Genomic DNA, 19,478 nt, shown 5'->3' with positions numbered 1-19,478 from the left:
TCCTGGCATTCATTCCCCTCCATGTCCTCCACCTCATGGATCTATCTCCGATGATCTGAATAAATCCACATCTTCAAGTTTATACAGTGGGTGAGTGTGGTATCTCTATTTTTCTTCTTCTCTGTCATATATATGGTTTAATGATGCTGCTGGGCCTGTGCCTAAATGTTTTTGATGTTAGCACTAGCTAACATACATCTTCTATACAGATTTCAACATTAACATAATGTTAGGGGTTGTGAAGCCCTTCTGTAAACTCATGCTGATATCTGCTCCAGGCTGTGTTTTTCAAGAACTACTTGGCTTAGTGATGCTGCTGGGCTTGGGCCTTACATTTTTGGATGTTAGCACTAGCCTACATGCATGCTTAACTGAGATTTCAACATTGATCTTTCAATCTTAGGGGTTATGAAACCCTCTTGTGCACTCCTGCTGTTTACTGCTCCTGTCTGTGTCATTCAGCAAATACATGGTTTAATGATGCTGCTGGGCCTAGGACATTACCTATATATAAGTTTATGGTAACAATAGGTACTATACATCTTCAATGGAAATTTCAAAATTCATCTTTTATGTCTCCTCATCTACCACCAACTCCAGGCTGTGCCATTCAGACACTTTATGGTCTTCTCATGCTTCAGCCAACTCCAGGCTGTGCCATTCAGCCACTATATGGTCTCCTCCTACTGATGCCACCTCCAGGCTCTGTCATTGGGCTGCCATGTGACATGTTACTCCTTGTTAGATTTGATCCTTTGTATCCACACGTCAAGGCCCGGGACACTAAAACTTGGGAATTAAAAGTTCAATTTCAGAATTCTTAATTAAAATTTCACAATCTTAAATTTAAATTTCAAAATCATACATTTCAATGGTCTCCTCATGCTTCTGCCAACTCCAGGCTGTGTCATTCAGGCAATATATGGTTTACTGATACTGCTGCTGGGCCTGGGTCTGGGAATAAAAATGTTGTTATGGTAGCACTAGCTACCCAAAATCTTTGGTTTACATTTCTGAATTCATCTTTTAATCTTAGGGATTGAGAAGGCCTGTTGTCTACTCATGCTGCTGCCAAATCCTGGCTGTGCCATTAAACCCCTATATGGTCTCCTCCTGCTGTCAACACCTCCACGCTGTGTCATTCAGCCACTATATGGTCTCCTCATGCTTCAGCCACCTCCAGGCTGTGTCATTCAGCCAATATATGATTTTATGATGCTGCTGGGACTGGGATATTAACTCCAAATATGTTATGGTAGCACTAACTAACATAAATTCTTAATTGAGATTTCAAGCTTGATCTTTCAATGTTAGGGGTTATAAAACTCTCTTGGGTACTACTGATGCCTGCTCCTGACAGTTCCTGTGTCTTTCAGGAATTACTTGGCGTACTGATGCTTCTGGGCTTGGGCCTTACATTTTTGGATGTTTAGCACTAGCTAAATACATGCTTAATAGAAATTTCAACATTGATCTTTCAATCTTAGGGGTTATGAAACCCTCTGGTGTACTGCTGATTCCTGCTCCTGACTGTGTGTTTCAGGAACTACTTGGCTTATTGATGCTTCTGGGTTTGGGCCTTAAATTTCTGGATGTTTAGCGCTAGCAAAATACATGCTTAATAGAAATTTCAACATTGATCTTTCAATGTAAGGGGTTATGAAACCCTCAGGTGTACTGCTGATGCCTGCTCCTGACTGCCCCTCTGTTTTTCAGGAACTACTTGGCATACTGATTCTTCTGGTCTTGGGCCTTACATTTTTGAATGTTTAGCACTAGCTAAATAAATGCTTAATAGAAATTTCAACATTGATCTTTCAATCTTAGTGGTTATGAAACCCTCTGGTGTACTGCTGATTCCTGCTCCTGACTGTGTGTTTCAGTAACTACTTGGCTTACTGATGCTGCTGAGCTTTGGCCTTACATTTTTGGATTTTAGAACTAACTTACATACATGCTTCATTGAGATTTCAATGTTTTACTTTTAATCTTAGGGGTTATGAAACCCTCTTGTGTACTCATGCTGCTGTCTGCACCTGTCATAGTCATTGAGCAACTACATGGTTTAGTGATGCTGCTGGGCTTGGGCCTTACATTTTTGGATGGTAGCACTAGCTAACATGCATCTTCAATAGAGATTTCAACAATCACTTTTTAATGTTAGGGATTGTGAACTCTTCTTGTGTACTCATGCTGCTTCCTGCTCCTGTATGTGTCATATATCAACTACATGGTTTAGTGATGCTGCTGAGGCTAGGACATTACATATATATATTTATGGTAGCACTAGGTACCATACATCTTCAATTGAAATTTCAAAATTCCTCTTTTATTAATAGAGATTGTGAGGACCGATTGTCTCCTCATCTGCTGCCAACTCCAGGTTGTGCCATTCAGACACTATATGGTCTCCTTATACTTCAGCCCACTCCAGGCTGTGCCATTCTGGCAATATATGGTTTACTGATGCTGCTGGAACTGGGTCTGGGAATAAAAAATTTTTTATGGTAGCACTAGCTACCAAAAATCTTCAGTTTAAAATTCAACCTTCATCTTTTTTTCTTAGGGATTGTGAAGCCCTGGTGTCTACTCATGCTGCTGGAAACTCCAGGCTGTGCCATTCAGGCAATATGTGGTTTACTGATGCTGCTGGACCTGGGCCTTGGGAATAAAAACTATATGGTCTCCTCATGCTCCCAACACCACCATTCTGTGTCATTCAGCCACTATATGGTCTCCTCATGCTTCAGCCTCATCCAAGCTGTGTCATCCAGCCACTATATGGTCTCCTCATGCGGCCAAGACCTCCACGCTGTGTCATTCAGCCACTATATGGTCTCCTCATGCTGACAACACCTCCACACTGAGTCATTCAGCCACTATATGGTCTCCTCATGCTGCCAACACCTCCACACTGTGTCATTCAGCCACTATATGGTCTCATCATGCTTCAACCTCATCCAAGCTGTGTCATTCAGCCACTATATGGTCTCATCAAACTGCCAACACCTCCACGCTGTGTCATTCTGTTACTTTATGGTCTCCTCATGCTTCAGCCTCATCCAAGCTGTGTCATTCAGCCACTACTGTCTCCTCATGCTGCCAACACCTTCACGTTGTGTCATTCAGCCACTATATTGTCTCCTCCGGCTGCCAACACCTCCACGCTGTGTCATTAAGCCACTATATGGTCTCCTCATTTTGCCAACACCTACACGCTGTGTCATTCAGTCACTATATGGTCTCCTCATGCTGCCAAAACCTCCACGCTGTGTCATTCAGCCACTATGTTGTCTCCTCATACTGATGCCACCTCCAGGCTCTGTCATTGTGCCGCTCTGTGGCAGTGAGTCTAGAAAGCGATGCCGGCAATCTGCATGTTATTCTGAATAACATTATTATTTCACTACCCCAGCACACTCCATATGCGTGTTAGAACACAGCAAAGTGCTCTTCACCCCTATCGATGCTCTCTGAATCTGCCAAATCGAATTTTTCAAAAGTCAAAAAGTTACTAACGCTTCTTTGAAAAAAAAATTTGGTGTATGGCTTCTTACATACATAATAATGTAGAATGCTGTTTTTAAATTGTGAGGCATGTGAGATGCAAATAATGTATACACTTGAGATTTATGTCAGATTTAAATAAATGTTTAATTAATCCAGAATAAATTTCAATAAAAAAAAGGTATGCACACAGCAAAACATCACACCAGGAAAACAGGTCCACTACATAAACATAAATTAACGTCTACTACAACCATCTTGAGACAAAGATAGATTAAGAGGTTGAGAAAAATCATCTACACACACTGAGAGTTCCATGGCAAACTATAAGGGAGAGGAAGATCTAGAGCGATTTTCCACACTGGGTGAGGGTAATCTCAGATCAGAGTTAGAGATGAGCGAGCTTTTGAAAAATTCTATTCGGCCAATTCGCCGAATTGTTGGAAAAAATTTGGTTCGATCCAAATATAGGGGTGTAGAACACTTTGCTGTGTTCTAACATGCATATGGAGTGTGCTGGGGTAGTGAAATGACATGCAGATTACAGGCATTACTTTTAGCATCACTGTCGCAGAACGGCACAATGACAGAAACTGGAGGTGGCATCAGTATGAGGAGACCATATAGTGGCTGAATGACACAGTGTAGAGTTGTTGGCAGCATGAGGAGACCATATAGTGGCTGAATGACACAGCGTGGAGGTGTTGGCAGCATGAAGAGATCATATAATGGCTGAATGACACATCTTGGATGAGGCTGAAGCATGAGGAGACATATAGTGGCTAAATGACACAGCGTGGAGGTGTTGGCAGCATGAGGAGACCATATAGTGCCTGTATGACACAGCGTGGAGGTGTCAGCAGCATGAGGAGACCATATAGTGGCTGAATGACACAGAGTGGAGGTGTTGGCAGCATGAGGAGACCATATAGTGGCTGAATGTGACAGCCTGGAGGTGGCATCAGTATGAGGAGACCATATCATGGCTGAATGACTGCCTGGAGTATGTGGTGGCATGGGGTGACCATATAGTGTCTAAATGGAATAGCTTGGAGCTGTCGGCAGATGAGGAGACAATAGGGCCTCACAATCTTTAAGAACAAAAGATGAATTTTGAAGTTTCCATTGAAGATGTATGGTACCTAGTGCTACCATAAACATATATAGGTAATGTCCTAGGCCCAGCAGCATCACTAAACCATGTAGTTGCTGAATGACATAGACTGGAGCTGGCTGAAGAATCAGTAAACCATATATTGGATGAATGGCAAAGCCTGGAGGTGGCTGAAGCATTAGGAGACCATATAGTGGCTGAATGAGGCAGCCTGGAGGTGGCAGCAGCATCAGGAGTCCTGAAAGTGACCCAGTGACAGAGTGATGCAGTGGGTGGCAATACCAGTACCTGGTGATGAAGGTGGGTGAAAAAAGGTCTGAGGCGGAGGAATTTTTGTAACTGTGGAGTAGCGCCTTAAATCTTTTTGGCACTATCCATATTTGTGAAGTGTTGGTGTGGCACCAATCTACTCTCATGAATCAGGCATTGGTGGTTGGAAATCCTTGCTGATCCATGCCTGATTCATCTTCACAAAAGTCAGTCTCTTCACATTTTTCATGGACAGATGAGTCCTACTTGGGGTGACTATGGCCCCCGCCACACTAAACACCAACTCTGATGGCATACTACTGGCTGGGCAGTACAGCTTTTCCAGGGCAAACTCAGCTAGTTGAGGCCACAAATCAAGTTTGGCTTCCCAAAAGTCCAGCGGATCTTCAAGGTGTGTTGGCATGGGCATGTCAAGGTATTTCACCACCTGCTGGTTCAGGTCCTGCTTCAGGTTTACCTGCTGCTGATGAGTTGCTTCACTATAAGGGGGGGAAAAAGCTACTCATCAGTGACTGTAGACTCAGGCTGCTGCTGATGGAGCTGGCACTACTCCTGCCACCCCACGCCTCCCCAGCAGCCATGGCAGTGTTAGGTGAGAGCAGGGTGACCCCCCCCCCCCCCCCCCCGATTCAGACCTGCGAGTGCATGGACGATTGTGGCGATAGGCATTGGCCAACTGACTACATAGGATGCCTCTGTAGTAGGACAGTTTGTCCTCCCTCTCAGTGGGTGTAAAAAAGGCCCCTATTTCGTGGCGGTAGCGAGGGTCCAATAAGGTGGAGATCCAGAAGTCATCCTGCTGCCGAATGGTGACAATTCGGCTGTCACTATGCAAGCAGGTGTGCATGCATTGTGCCATTTGTGTAAGTGACTCAGAGGGACTTCCTGGCTCCATCTCCACTGCATACTGCCACGGTGTGTCTGGGTCCTCTGTCTCACCTTCCTCATAACCCTCTAGCTCCTCTGTCTGCTCCTGCTCCTCCTCTCCTGTCAGATTACAAAAAGAAATGCCCATTTAGTGAAACCTAAACTGTGCTCCACTGTGCCCCCCCCTCCTCCTCCTCCAGTTCAGCCCCCACAGGGCTCATGTGGCCGTGAGATGTAGGGGCCACGTCTCCAGTGCCCTGACCAGCCATAGTTTCTAACACGTGCTGCAAAAAATGAAATGTGGAATGACATCGTTCATCCCATAATCCTGGCGACTTTCTAATAATGTGGCTACCTCAAAGGGCCTGAGCAAACGGCAGGTGTCACGTATGAGCTGCCACTGGTTCACATTAAAGTTACACAGGGGAGTACCCCGATCCATTTGGATCATCAAGAAATCGTGATGGCTTTTCTCGTTCAGTCGGTCCAACATATGGAGGGTGGAATTCCAACGTGTGGTAACGTCACAAATCAGACTACATTTTGGGATGCCATTCTGACGTTGCAACTCAAGGAGGGTGTGCTTTGCGGTATACGAGTGACTGAAGTGCATGCAAAGTTTCCTTCCCATTGTTAGGATGTCTTGCTAATGGGGGGAACACTTCAGGAACTGCTTCACAACCAGATTGAATATGTGTGCCATTCCGGGGCGCATGGCTCAGCCCTCCCAGTCGCAGTGCATGCAAGATGTTCTTCCCGTTGTCAGTCACCATGGTTCCCATTTCCAGTTTTCGTGGAGTAAGCCATACTCTGATTTCTTTACGAATGACATTTAGCAGTTCCTCCCCTGTGTGACTCTTTCGCCAAGGCAAACCTTGTGAAGAACCGCCTGACACTGCCGTGCCCTGCACATATGGTATGCTGAAGGGCCTTGTCTGGGCACGGTGGAGGAAAAGGAGGCGGTGGAGGAGGAAGTGGCGTGACCTGTCCAAGTTGGGGTTTTGGCTGTATAAGAATCACATTCACCCAGTGAGCCATAAAGGACATGTATTGTCCCTGACCGTAGTTACATCTCCAGACGTGGACGCTGCCGTGCACTTTGGTACACACCGACAGGCTCAATGACTGGACCACCTTCTCTTCCAAAAAATTGTGCAGGGCTGGCACTGCCTTCTTCACAAAGAAATGACGGCTTGGTACTCTCCACCTCCACTCTGCACAAGTCCTCAGTTCTCTGCTGCAGCACCAGCAACTTATACAAGAGCACATTCAGCTTCTGCGCCGTTGGATAGGCGCATATTGTTGTTTCTTGGACATGGCTTCACCGATGGATTGTTGGCAGAATGGCTGACTAAAAGTAGGAGGAGCAGGAGCACCTGGAGCGACAGAAGGAGGGTATGACACACAGCTCCCTTCGGCTGAGGTGGTAGAGCCTTGGCTGGCTGAAAGAGGGAGCAGCGTGCCACTGGGTGATGCAGCAGGCTGTACCACTACATCAGAGCCACGGTTCTCCCAGGCTGCTTTATGGTGACGAAGCATATATTGACGCAGGGCCGTGGTGCCAACATTGGGACACTGGCCACGCTTCACCTTTTGCCAACATATCTTGCATGTGGCTATGTGAACCACTTCCGGATGCTTTATGAAAAACTGCCACACCGCTGAGTAGCTGATTTTCCCACCAATAGTTGGCACTAATTGACTGCTGCTGCCGCCATCTCCAGGAACCCCTGTTCCACTACCTCCAGGGAAGGTAATCTGCCGCAAAGCAGTTGATCTCCACTGGGCCTGTTTGGCTCCAGAATTTCCACTTCTGTCACCATGCTGACTGCCAACCATTCTATCGCCTTGCTGGCACAACTGATGATGAAGCCCCTTCTGCTCCGGCTCCCAATTACGATTGGCTTCATCATCATCAACAAATGTCTGCACGTCACTGATGTCCTCCTCAGGTTCCTCAACAGTGTCTGCTTCAGGACCTTGAACCCTGGCAACACCGCCTCCCACGTCACTCTCCTCATCACTACTTGCCCGCCTAGCAGAGGAAGCGGCGCATGTCTCCTCCACTTCTTTGCTGGGCAGTAGCTGCTGACTGTCCTCTATTAGATGGTCCTCAGTGAATAGTGGAGCTGAACCCACAGCATAAGATTCTTCTGTAGGGGAGGGAACAGCATGGTACTGTTATGTGCTCCGGCCGCACACTGTGGGCCGCATGTGGGCCTCAGTCCATCCCTCTCCGGGTGTTTTGACTGCCTCCGCCACTGCCTCTCTGCTCCGGCACGCGTGTTTACGTCCCCTAGGGTGCGCGTGTGCCAGAGCTTTAAGATTTAAAGGGCCAGTACGCTCATTAGCGAAATTCACCTGTGGCTCATTTAAAAATTCCTCCACCCTCCTCACTCCCCTGCCGGATCTTTGTTGCCTTGTGCCTTAGAGAAAGTGTTCCTCAGTATTGCTTTGCCGTGCATCTGATCCCTTTCATTGCGACTTTGACCTTACTCCTCTGCCGCCTTCCTACTGAACTCCTATATATTAATCTATAGATTCCCCTAGGGGAATCCCAAAATTACCCTGTTTTCCCATATATACACATATACTTTATGGTGATCCCACAAGCTTTATTAACTAATAATTAAAGGTGTGCTAAATGAACAAAACGACACACAGTTAAAAGGTTAAGCAAAAGAAGCAGCTTGATATGTATGATATATATTGGTATTGATTATATGGATTGGCAGAAGATTCTCTGCTACTGTCAATAGTCATTGTTAATTGTCAGTGGTCACTATTAATTGAGCTGAATGTGCCTGCAGTGCACATTCTGCATCCAAGCTGCTGCTAAGCTTCTAGTTTAAAAATTATCCCTACTCTGCCCCCCTCAACATGTTTCGCTGCCCCTGCAGCTTTGTCAAGAGGTAGCGGGCATATGAGCGCGGGTATGCGGCGTGTACTATTTATAGACTCCCCTCGCATTGATCTGATGCCCTGCAAGCCTATCATAATAAACTTCCTCCATATTCACCATTGTAATTGGTTGTGAGTTTGATTGACACTCAATGTGGCCTTTCAAAACTCAGCTGTCTCAGTAGCGTCCCAAGTATTCTCATTGGTGTAGGTCCTATGACGTCACTTGCGCAGTACCATCTGCGCCATAACTTGTGCATTACCGATAATCTTCTCGCGAGACTTCGGGCCTGCGCGATTCCATCTGCGCCGCCACTTTGTTTTCGCTTGCGCAGTCCCATCTGCGCCGTAACTTATACATTACCAATAGTCTTCTCGCGAGACTTCGGGCCTGCGCGATTCCATCTGCGCTGGCACTTCGTTTTCATTTGTATTATACGGAAACGTTCACACTGCACCTGCGCCGATCAAGCTGTAAGTATCCTGCGCGAGTACTTATGCGCTGGGACTTAGACTCCACAGCGCTCTTACTTTTCAATAATGCTGGGCTTGGGTGTCTTCCTGATATTAATAGGCTTAGGTGGCTGTATACTATGGACAAAACACCTTATTTTGGAACCGGACAGATGTTTCTGTATGACAACTCAACCCCTGGGGGTAATTGGTGCAAATATATCAATGCCCTCACCTGCGACTTTCTCCTCCTCGCAAACACAACCTTTACCCCAAATTCAACAAGCCATGGCAGGGGCCACGACATCAACCCCTATGAGAGTTGGAAATCAAGATCCCTCCACTCATTTTTTAGGAGAGGAGATACAACTCAGGGACAGAGAGAAGTGGGGGTACTTGCAGAATCAACCGCATCCACGTTAATAACAAAAGATCAAGAGATGCAGATCTGTAATTTGACAAATTTAGTATTAACATCAGATCAATTACAGATATTGAAAAAGGGATTGTCGTTTACCCCCACTCCAAGGTACAATTCCTTCGATTGGGTGAAAGATATTAACTTGTTCGCAAGAAAGCTTGCCCTACACAAGATGCATAAAAATAGAGCTCGAGATGGGAGCTCTATCATCAGACAAGATGAACAAGTAGTATTAGACCGGATAAATCTCTTGGATGAGAATGATACAGGTGTGAGAACCCCAGTGTGCCCACCTTTCTCGTCCCTGAAACCTAAATCCAAACTTACACCATGCTTTAGTCAATATAGCTATATTGATACGTTTGTAAAGATGACCAGCGCAGAATTAGAAAAGTTAACATCTAGATCCCACATTGACAACTTAACAAAAAGGGAAAGGGATGCGTTAAAACAACTACAAGAGAATGATAACATAGAGATAAAGCCCTCCGATAAGGGGGGCAATATCGTGATCATGATGAAAGAGGATTACAAGAACATGGTCTTCAGATTACTTAAAGATAAAGAAACATATATACGTCTGACCGCAAATCCAACTAAAAAATATGTCATCGAGCTGAAAAATCTTTTGATGGAAGCTAAACAAAAACAATTGATTTCTGAGGACGAGTTCAAGGCGATGATGAACAACAAACCAACACTGGCAACCTTTTACGCGCTTCCAAAGCTGCATAAACAAAAAATCCCCATGCCCGGAAGACCGTTTGTTTCGGGCAACGATAACCTAACAGAAGGCATCAGTTTGTACGTAGATCAATATTAGCCCCATTTGTTACCACCTTGCCCTCTTATATAAGAGATACAAGAGACGCTGTCTCCAGACTCGAGGAGATTTCCTTTCCGCCTAACACACTTATAGCAAGTTTAGATGTAGAAGCACTCTACACTAATATACAGCACCAATTGGGAATACAGGCGGTTGAACATTATTTGTGCACTAGGGGAACACAATTCACTTGTCACTTCACTTTTAATATTTTTATTAACACATAATTATTTCATTTTTGATGGGCACTTTTATTTACAGAGAAGAGGCATGGCTATGGGCACGGCATGTGCACCAAATTTAGCAAATTTATTCTTAGGGTGGTGGGAGGACACTGTGGTTTTTTCGGACACCTATAGAGAATTCACTAAGCACATTTTATTTTGGGGTCGTTATATTGACGACATTTTAATTTTTTGGGGGAGCACCATCACTGACTTTAATAGGCTTGTTACGGCACTTAACACTAATGATATTGGTATGCACTTTACGTCAGAGATACACACAGAGACACTTAATTTTCTTGATTTGAAAATCTCCTTCGGACCTGGAGGCAGCGTACAAACTCAAATTTATAGAAAGGAGACTTCAACTAACAGCTTCCTACAATGGGAAAGCTGTCACCCCCGACCATTAAAAAGTGGCATTCCCACTGGTCAGTATTTGAGAGCAAGGCGAAATTGTTCCAGTGAAGAAATCTTCTTGACAGAATCTAAACTTTTATACCAAAGTTTTATGGCGAGAGGGTACCCTAAGAAGGTCCTGCATAGGGCCTTCACTAGGGCTAGATCCACTCCAAGATCTGAACTTTTAAGAACAAAAGTACCAACGCAGGATAAGAAATTGATCCACTGTTTAGGGACATTTGATCAAAACAATAGACAAATTATGGCCATATTGAAAAAATATTGGTCCATACTATTGGCCGATACAGATATAAAGGAGGTACTTACCCCATATCCTAGTGTCACATACCGAAGGGGACGGAATATCAGAGAACACCTTGTGAGAAGCCACTATATAGAGAAAAGAGAGGCAACATGGTTAGAAACGAGAACAAGAGGGTCCTATCCATGTGGATCATGTACATTCTGTAAATTTCTACCAAAGAAAATGGAATTTATTAATCCTGTAGATGGACAAAAATTTGAGATTAGAGAATTCATAAATTGTCAAACTGAGCGTTGAATCTTAACTTTTGGGGTATTCAAAAACTTAAGAATGGTCCAAGAGGAGGTAATATCGATAAAATATTATTGAAAACAGAAGCCATGTGGATACACAAACTTAAATCCTTGAGCCCTCAAGGTTTAAATGAAGGCTTTACCTTCTCAGCATTTTTATAAACCAGCCATATTTAAAGCATAAATTACTAACCTTTTTCAATGATATCCAGATATTAAATGTTATTTCCAATAGGCTAAATGATGGGACACATAACAACAACAGACCCCCATAAAGATAACAAACCAAATAATGGCAACCTCCCCTGCCTTCCCTATCCTACTGTGGTGCTGTCTCATGGCGGGCCCTCAATACGGCTTGCCATGGGACAGCACCACAATCTTCCTCCTCTCCCTTTAATCCTACAATATGTACACATTATTGCGAGTGGAGTAATGTATGGGTTCAGGTAGTCCAATAAATGAACCCATAAAAGGAATAAACATAGGCAATTATACTTACCATGGGGTTGGCTGGGTGTTCGGCTGGCGGGGTGGACTGGGAGGCCCCGGGTTGGACGTGGTGCACGGTGTGGCTCCCCTAAGAGAAAAGAAAAGGTATTGTATCTATAACAAGCAGTTGTCATCATCTGCATACACAATTAAAACATCCATATATACCACCCTTGAATGCATGATTATTATAAGTATAAATAAATTTATATACATCTCTAGATGAGAGTTATAACTAACAATTTCTATCATTAGTATTTTTGTATAATAATTCTGGTCCGATCATGTGGATGATTATTGGAACTCATACATGCATGAGAAAACAAAAGTAAGAATAGGGACATACAGAAACATCTGTCCGGTTCCAAAATAAGGTGTTTTGTCCATAGTATACAGCCACCTAAGCCTATTAATATCAGGAAGACACCCAAGCCCAGCATTATTGAAAAGTAAGAGCGTTGTGGAGTCTAAGTCCCAGCGCATAAGTACTCGCGCAGGATACTTACAGCTTGATCGGCGCAGGCGCAGTGTGAACGTCTCCGTATAATACAAATGAAAACTAAGTGCCGGCGCAGATGGAATCGCGCAGGCCCGAAGTCTCGCGAGAAGACTATTGGTAATGTATAAGTTACGGCGCAGATGGGACTGCGCAAGCAAAAACAAAGTGGCGGCGCAGATGGAATCGCGCAGGCCCGAAGTCTCGCGAGAAGATTATCGGTAATGCACAAGTTACGGCGCAGATGGGACTGCGCAAGTGACGTCATAGGACCTACACCAAGGAGAATACTTGGGACGCTACTGAGACAGCTGAGTTTTGAAAGGCCACATTGAGTGTCAATCAAACTCACAACCAATTACAATGGTGAATATGGAGGAAGTTTATTATGATAGGCTTGCAGGGCATCAGATCAATGCGAGGGGAGTCTATAAATAGTACACGCCGCATACCCGCGCTCATATGCCCGCTACCTCTTGACAAAGCTGCAGGGGCAGCGAAACATGTTGAGGGGGGCAGAGTAGGGATAATTTTTAAACTAGAAGCTTAGCAGCAGCTTGGATGCAGAATGTGCACTGCAGGCACAATCAGCTCAATTAATAGTGACCACTGACAATTAACAGTGACTATTGACAGTAGCAGAGAATCTTCTGCATATCCATATAATCAATACCAATATATATCATACATATCAAGCTGCTTCTTTTGCTTAACCTTTTAACTGTGTGTCGTTTTGTTCATTTAGCACACCTTTAATTATTAGTTAATAAAGCTTGTGGGATCACCATAAAGTATATGTGTATATATGGGAAAACAGGGTAATTTTTGGATTCCCCTAGGGGAATCTATAGGTTAATATATTGAAGTTAACCCTCCATATATGGGTCTAAATTGAGTAAGTTAGACCTACTGAACTCCTGCTACATCTTGACTATGGTACTGTGCCGCCTGCCCTGACCTTCTGCTATCAAGACTACGAGCTGCCTTATCCCTCCTGTGCCTCGCATCTCCCCAACCGCCTGTGTGATCGAGCTGTGCCAGGGGTAGCAACCTGGGTGCCGCCTACCGCAGCAAGTCCATCCCGCTTTGCAGTGGGCCCTGGTGAAAACCAGCAGCACCTTAGACCCCACTCCCTGGTACAGTCCGAGTCATCTGATAAATTGGTCCAGCAGACCCACATCCACCGGTGTTCCTGTCTTCTGAAACGTGAGTGCTTCAAGGACAGAGGCAATGGTTTAAATAATTTTTATTGGATTTTTTTGAGAAATTTACAACAAAGTAAAGATTGGCCAAAGAAAACAACGTGGCCAAGGAACAATACATAACAAATATAAAACAGTTATATAAATGTTACTAAAGCAATCACTCAGCTGTATGTAGAAATATTAATTTGCAGAATCATGTCTTTGGATGTTGCGGATATTATAAACATATCAGGAGGACAGGGACTGCTACCGGCCCATGCCAACTGATGGTTGTGTCTGAGGAACCCACCGACTGTTGACTGGGGGTGTCAGATGTCACTTGTGATGAAGTGGATGACTGTGTAAACCAATCGACAAAGGCAGATGGGTTGCTGGTCGAGACACGACCGCTAGCTGATAACGGGAGCTCAGGCCTCTCACTGCGACTTTTGCTATAACTCGCCTCTAGTCTGCCGCGACCTCTGCCTGAAGTATTTAGGCCTCTGCCACTCCTCTGTGCATGTCCTGGCACGTTTCTGTAATTTTTGTAAAACACCAGCAGCATACAACAATGCTGCAGCCAAAGAAAGCTGTGTACTAAACCCAAAATTGTACTCTGTCAAAGATTATTAAGAATGGACTGCTGGGTATTATACTGTCTACAGACTAGTATATCCAGTAGATGATTTTTTGTGGTACAAAGACACTGAATTGCACTGAAAAATTATTCCTGCCTCCTCTGCTAAGGTTTATGAAGTTGATGGAGCTTGTTGAAGTGTATGAGGCAACACACAGCTATCTGCCCATCTCTGTAATACTATTTAGAAGAAAGTGACTGGGAGGATAATGCCTGCAGTGAAAAAAACAATTCTCTCCGTCCATGAGAACGCTGATATGACTAGGAGGATGTTAAACGCTGCTGGAATGTGCTTTTCTCTGCTGTAACACACACACAGGCTCTGCATCCTATGATCCTTCTGTACTATTGTATTGTAATAAAGTGAGGAGCCAGAATTATGGCTGCCGACTATGTATGGCTGTGACATCACAAGGGTCACTAGCTGCTAATAGGTTGAATCCTGCATGTGATTCAGGGTCATCCCGCCTTGCCTTCCCACCATCCCTTGCCCCATGTACTGACATGTGGATCCGCCATTTTAGATGCCCTGGAGCCTGGAACGCTGTAAAATGGAGTTTAATGAAGCGATTTGCGCAATAGAATCGCAGCCATATTCGCATCTGTTGCGAATCGAATATTTCCTGAAATTCGTAACGAATTCGGGTTCGTCAGCTTCGATTCGCTTATCTCTAATCAGAGTGGTTAGGCTGACTGTCAGGATCAATTACACAGCTGGTCACAGAGCTTGAGGACAAGGATAAACTATTAACAGAATGTGATTCCAACTCCTGAGCCAGAGTAGGCTGACCAGAGGATGGACCCAGTGTGAACTATACCAAGGAGTGTGTGGATAACTGTGTTTGACTAGATATAGTTGCAATTGCATCACCTTGGTTTGTTTGCACATTTGGGTTTATACAAATTTTTATCCAACACCTGAACTAATGCATTGGACATTACAGTTAGATAGTTTTCTATATTTTTCATTGAGTTATTTAATGTGTCCATGGACATATGATTTCTCTCTGCACTTAAACTTTAATTGTGGTGCACTTAGTCCAAGGCTGACATAATTATCCACATCTTCTGCCACAGTGGGGGTTTCAAATATTTTCTCCTGTCCTTGTGTTTCCTTAGTCTGAACCCTGGCCTCTGAAACATTAAAGGGGTACTCCGGTGAAAACCTTTTTTCTTTTAAATCAACTGGTGGCAGAAAGTTAAACATATTTGTAAATTACTTCTATTAAAAAATCTTAATCCTTCTAGTACTTATTAGCTGCTGAATGCTACAGAGGAAATTCCTTTTTTTTTGAACACTGATGACATCACGAACACAGTGCTCTCTGCTGACATCTCTGTCCATTTTAGCAACCATGCATAGCAGATGTATGCTAAGGGCAGCATGGTGGCTCAGTGGTTAGCACTGCTGCCTTGCAGTGCTGGGGACTAGGGATCAAATCCCACGTAGGACAACAATAAATAAAGTGTTATTATTATTATTATAATAACGTCAGCAGAGAGAACTGTGGTCGTGATGTCATTAGAGAGCATTCCAAAAAGAAAAGAATTTCCTCTGTAGTATTCAGCAGCTAATAAGTACAGGAAGGATTAATATTTTTTTAATAGAAGTAATTTACAAATATGTTTAACTTTCTGCCACCAGTTGATTTAAAAGAAAAAAAGGTTTTCACCCTTTAAGGCTAAGTTTCCACTTGTTTTTTTTTTTCTGGCAGTTTTTGGAAAACTGCCACTGCAGTTTTTGAGCCAAAGTCAGAAGTGGATCCATAAGGGAGGAGAAGTATAAGTCCTTCCTTTATATGTCCTATTCCTTTTGAATACACTTCTGGCTTTGGCTCAAAAACTGCAGTGGCAGTTTTCCAAAAACTGCCAGAAAAAAAAACAAGTGGAAACTTAGCCTAAGAAGTGGCTCAGCAGTGGGTGGATGTTTAGCTGAGGAAGTGAAAAAACATAGGCCAATAATCAAAATTTGTGTGTTTAAAATCAAACAAAACAGTGGGTCAATAGAAACAATACCAAAATGCATGACACAAAGACTTATCCAAAAATTTGAAATGCTAAATTTACTGAGAAGCCAATGATTAATAGGTTTGTTAATTAACAAAAGTTTGTACATAGTAACATAGTCACATAGTAACATAGTTCGTAAGGTTGAAAAAAGACCAGAGTCCATCTAGTTCAACCTATATCCCTAATAAGTCCCTACTGAGTTGATCCAGGGGAAGGCAAAAAACCCTCATACTAGAGGTAAAAATTCCTTCCCAACTCCAGAATAAATCTCTGGATCAACATGCTGTCCCTAAATATCTAGTATACATAACCATCAATGTTATTATTCTCCAAAAAAGCATCCAGACCCTTTTTGAACTCTTTTACAGAGTTCACCATGACCACCTCCTCCGGGAGAGAATTCCACAGTTTCACTGCTCTTACAGTAAAGAATCCCCCCTTGTTATAGATACAGTCCTGGGTATAAATAGATCATGGGAGTGATCTCTCTACTGCCCCCTGATATATTTATACATAGTTATTAGGTCTCCCCTAAGCCTTCTTTTTTCTAAACGAAATAACCCCAATTCTGATAATCTTTCTGGGTACTGTAGTTTTCCCATTCCCCGTATTACTCTGGTTGCCCGTCTGTGAACCCTCTCCAGCACCACTATATCTTTCTTGTACACTGGTGTCCAGTACTGTGCACAGTATTCTATGTGTGGTGTGACTAGTGATTTGTACAGTGGTAGAATTATTTCCTTGCCATGGTTATCTATGCCCCTATTGATGCACCCCATGATTTTATTTGCCTTGGCAGCAGCTGCCCGACACTGGTCACTACAGCTAAGTTTACTATTAACTAAGACCCCTAAGTCCTTTTCCACATCAGTCGTCCCAAGTGTGCTCCCATGTAATATATAACCCGTCCCAGATTTTTCCTCCCCATGTGCACTACCTTACATTAATCAGGGTTGAACCTCATCTGCCACTTCTCAGCCCAAACCCCCAAACTATCCAGATCCATTTGTAACAGTGCACTGTCCTCTATTGTGTTTACCGCTTTGCAGAGTTTAGTATCATCTTCAAAGATTGCTACTTTACTATTCAACCCCTCTACAAGGTCATAAATAAATATAGTAAATAGAATAGGACCCAAGACTGACCCCTTTGGTACCCCACTAGTAACAGTCACCAAATCAGAATAAGTACCATTAATAACCACCCTCTGTTTCCTATCGCTGAGCCAGTTACTTACCCACTTACACACATTCTTCCCAGCCCATTCCTTCTCATTTAATGCACCAATCTTTTATGTGGCACCGTATCAAATGTTTTGGAAAAATCCAGATATACGACATCCAGTGATTGTCCCTGGTCCAGTCTGGAGCTCACCTCCTCATAAAAGCTGATCAGGTTAGTTTGACAGGACCGATCCCTCATAAAGCCACACTGATATGGAGTCATATATTTATTTTAATCAATGTACTCCAAAATACATTTCCCATCAAACATATTGTGGAAGATAAAAATACAAAAGAAGGTGCCAAATGGTATATAAGTATTTAAAGGGGTTATCCACCATAATGTGATTTTAGTACGTACCTGGCAGACAGTAATGGACATGCTTAGGAAGGATCTGCGTTGGTCTTGGGGCTAAATGGCTATGTTGTGAGATTACAATGACACTGTGGCTAGCTGTTTGTTAACTAGTATTTCCTGTTTGACTTTTCTTTTTTGACTACAAATCCCACAATTCCATCTTCCTCCCTCCCACACATCAGCCAGCCCACCCAGTGTGGTTTTCAATCAGGGTGCCTACAGCTGTTGCATTAGTTGCAGATTGATCTCTCTCCCACCAAGCGATCGCTCCACCCATTGAAGCAGACAGGCTCCCTGTCATCAGGTGACTAGTGAGTCAGGTCTCGGCTGCATTGCAAGCTGGGAAAAATCTGAGAAAACAGTCATTTTTCATGCTGGTAAAAATAAATATTGGGGTGAAAATCACATTTTCACCCCAATATTTGAATTGGGGAGAAAATTGGGGTGAGAATTGGGGTGAAGAATTGTGAGAAAACTGTCACACACAGGTACAAACACTATATTATGAACTACACCAACTTTACAGCCCCTGTAGCATGGTCAAATAAAATACAAAAAATCCTGGAATACCCCTTTCACAGTTTCCCATAGCAACCAATATTATATTCTTCTTTGCTTGTCCTCCATGGCATTTCACAAATTTTTTTTTAAGTGTAAAATGTACTTGTTAACGATTGGTAAATATTTTAATACAAATTTAAAATAAAAATGGTTTGTGATGGCAAAATAGTTATCTTTTCCTGTGCACAGATTGGTAAAAATCTTATAGCATCATTTTCTACAATGTAGAAAAATTTTGAGAACATTTACCTTGCTCCTGGGATAACACCATTACATCCATATAGCCAATACCCACTATTTAATGTCGAGAATATGTGGTAGCAACCTTTTCTTCAACAGGTGACAATGTTACATTAGTTGGGGGACCTCCACCAGTTCCCTAGCTATGTTTACTAATTAAAGACAGCTGGGCCTTCACTAAGCGTCGCAGATCATGCCATTTCTTTTCTTTCCTTCACCATTCTTTTCTCAAGACCAAGTGAGTTTACATTTCTCATAATGTCTGCCCACATTTCATTTTTTACTCTTAGAGGAATTGTTTCCGCTTGTTTCCCAAACGACTCAAAAACTTGCCAACAACCTGAAAGGGAGCATAGTAGACAAACTAAGTATTGCAAAGCAACTCGGAAACACCCAAAGGAGAAGGGCAAAAAGATTTTAACAACATATTATACATATATTTATAAATGTAATAAATAATTATTGAAAACATGTAAGAAATGCTGCTGTAGATTTTATGAAACCTGTTGTACAAAGCATTTGCACAGTTGCCCATAGCAAAAAAGCAAAAAATCCAAGAGCTACGTTCGTTAGTACAAAAGCCACTGCAAAAAGAACTAAGCAATTTGATTGTTTGCTCTGGCCAACTGTGAGAATTTACCGTGGCCAGGTTGGGAGAAATCACACACCATAAGATTTAGAACAATAGCCAACATCTCACAATTTAAGGTGCCCAAGTTAAACTAAATAAAGTA

The 19,478-nt window shown here is 43.2% G+C and overlaps 1 long non-coding RNA gene across 1 annotated transcript; it reads right to left on the bottom strand.

The window, feature by feature from the left end:
- Positions 1 to 760: 760 nt before the first annotated feature.
- Positions 761 to 12,119, bottom strand: LOC130301835 (uncharacterized). Its single transcript, XR_008852188.1, has 3 exons — positions 12,046 to 12,119; positions 11,313 to 11,375; positions 761 to 789 (listed from the first exon to the last, which is right to left on the bottom strand). It is a non-coding gene; the product is annotated as an uncharacterized LOC130301835 (long non-coding RNA).
- Between the last annotated feature and the right edge of the window lie 7,359 nt (positions 12,120 to 19,478).

Source organism: Hyla sarda, chromosome 1, assembly GCF_029499605.1.
Source record: "Hyla sarda isolate aHylSar1 chromosome 1, aHylSar1.hap1, whole genome shotgun sequence".
Classification (NCBI taxonomy): Eukaryota; Metazoa; Chordata; class Amphibia; order Anura; family Hylidae; genus Hyla; species Hyla sarda.
Note: the sequence above shows the minus strand (reverse complement) of the source record. Positions and strands in the feature narration are given on the sequence as shown.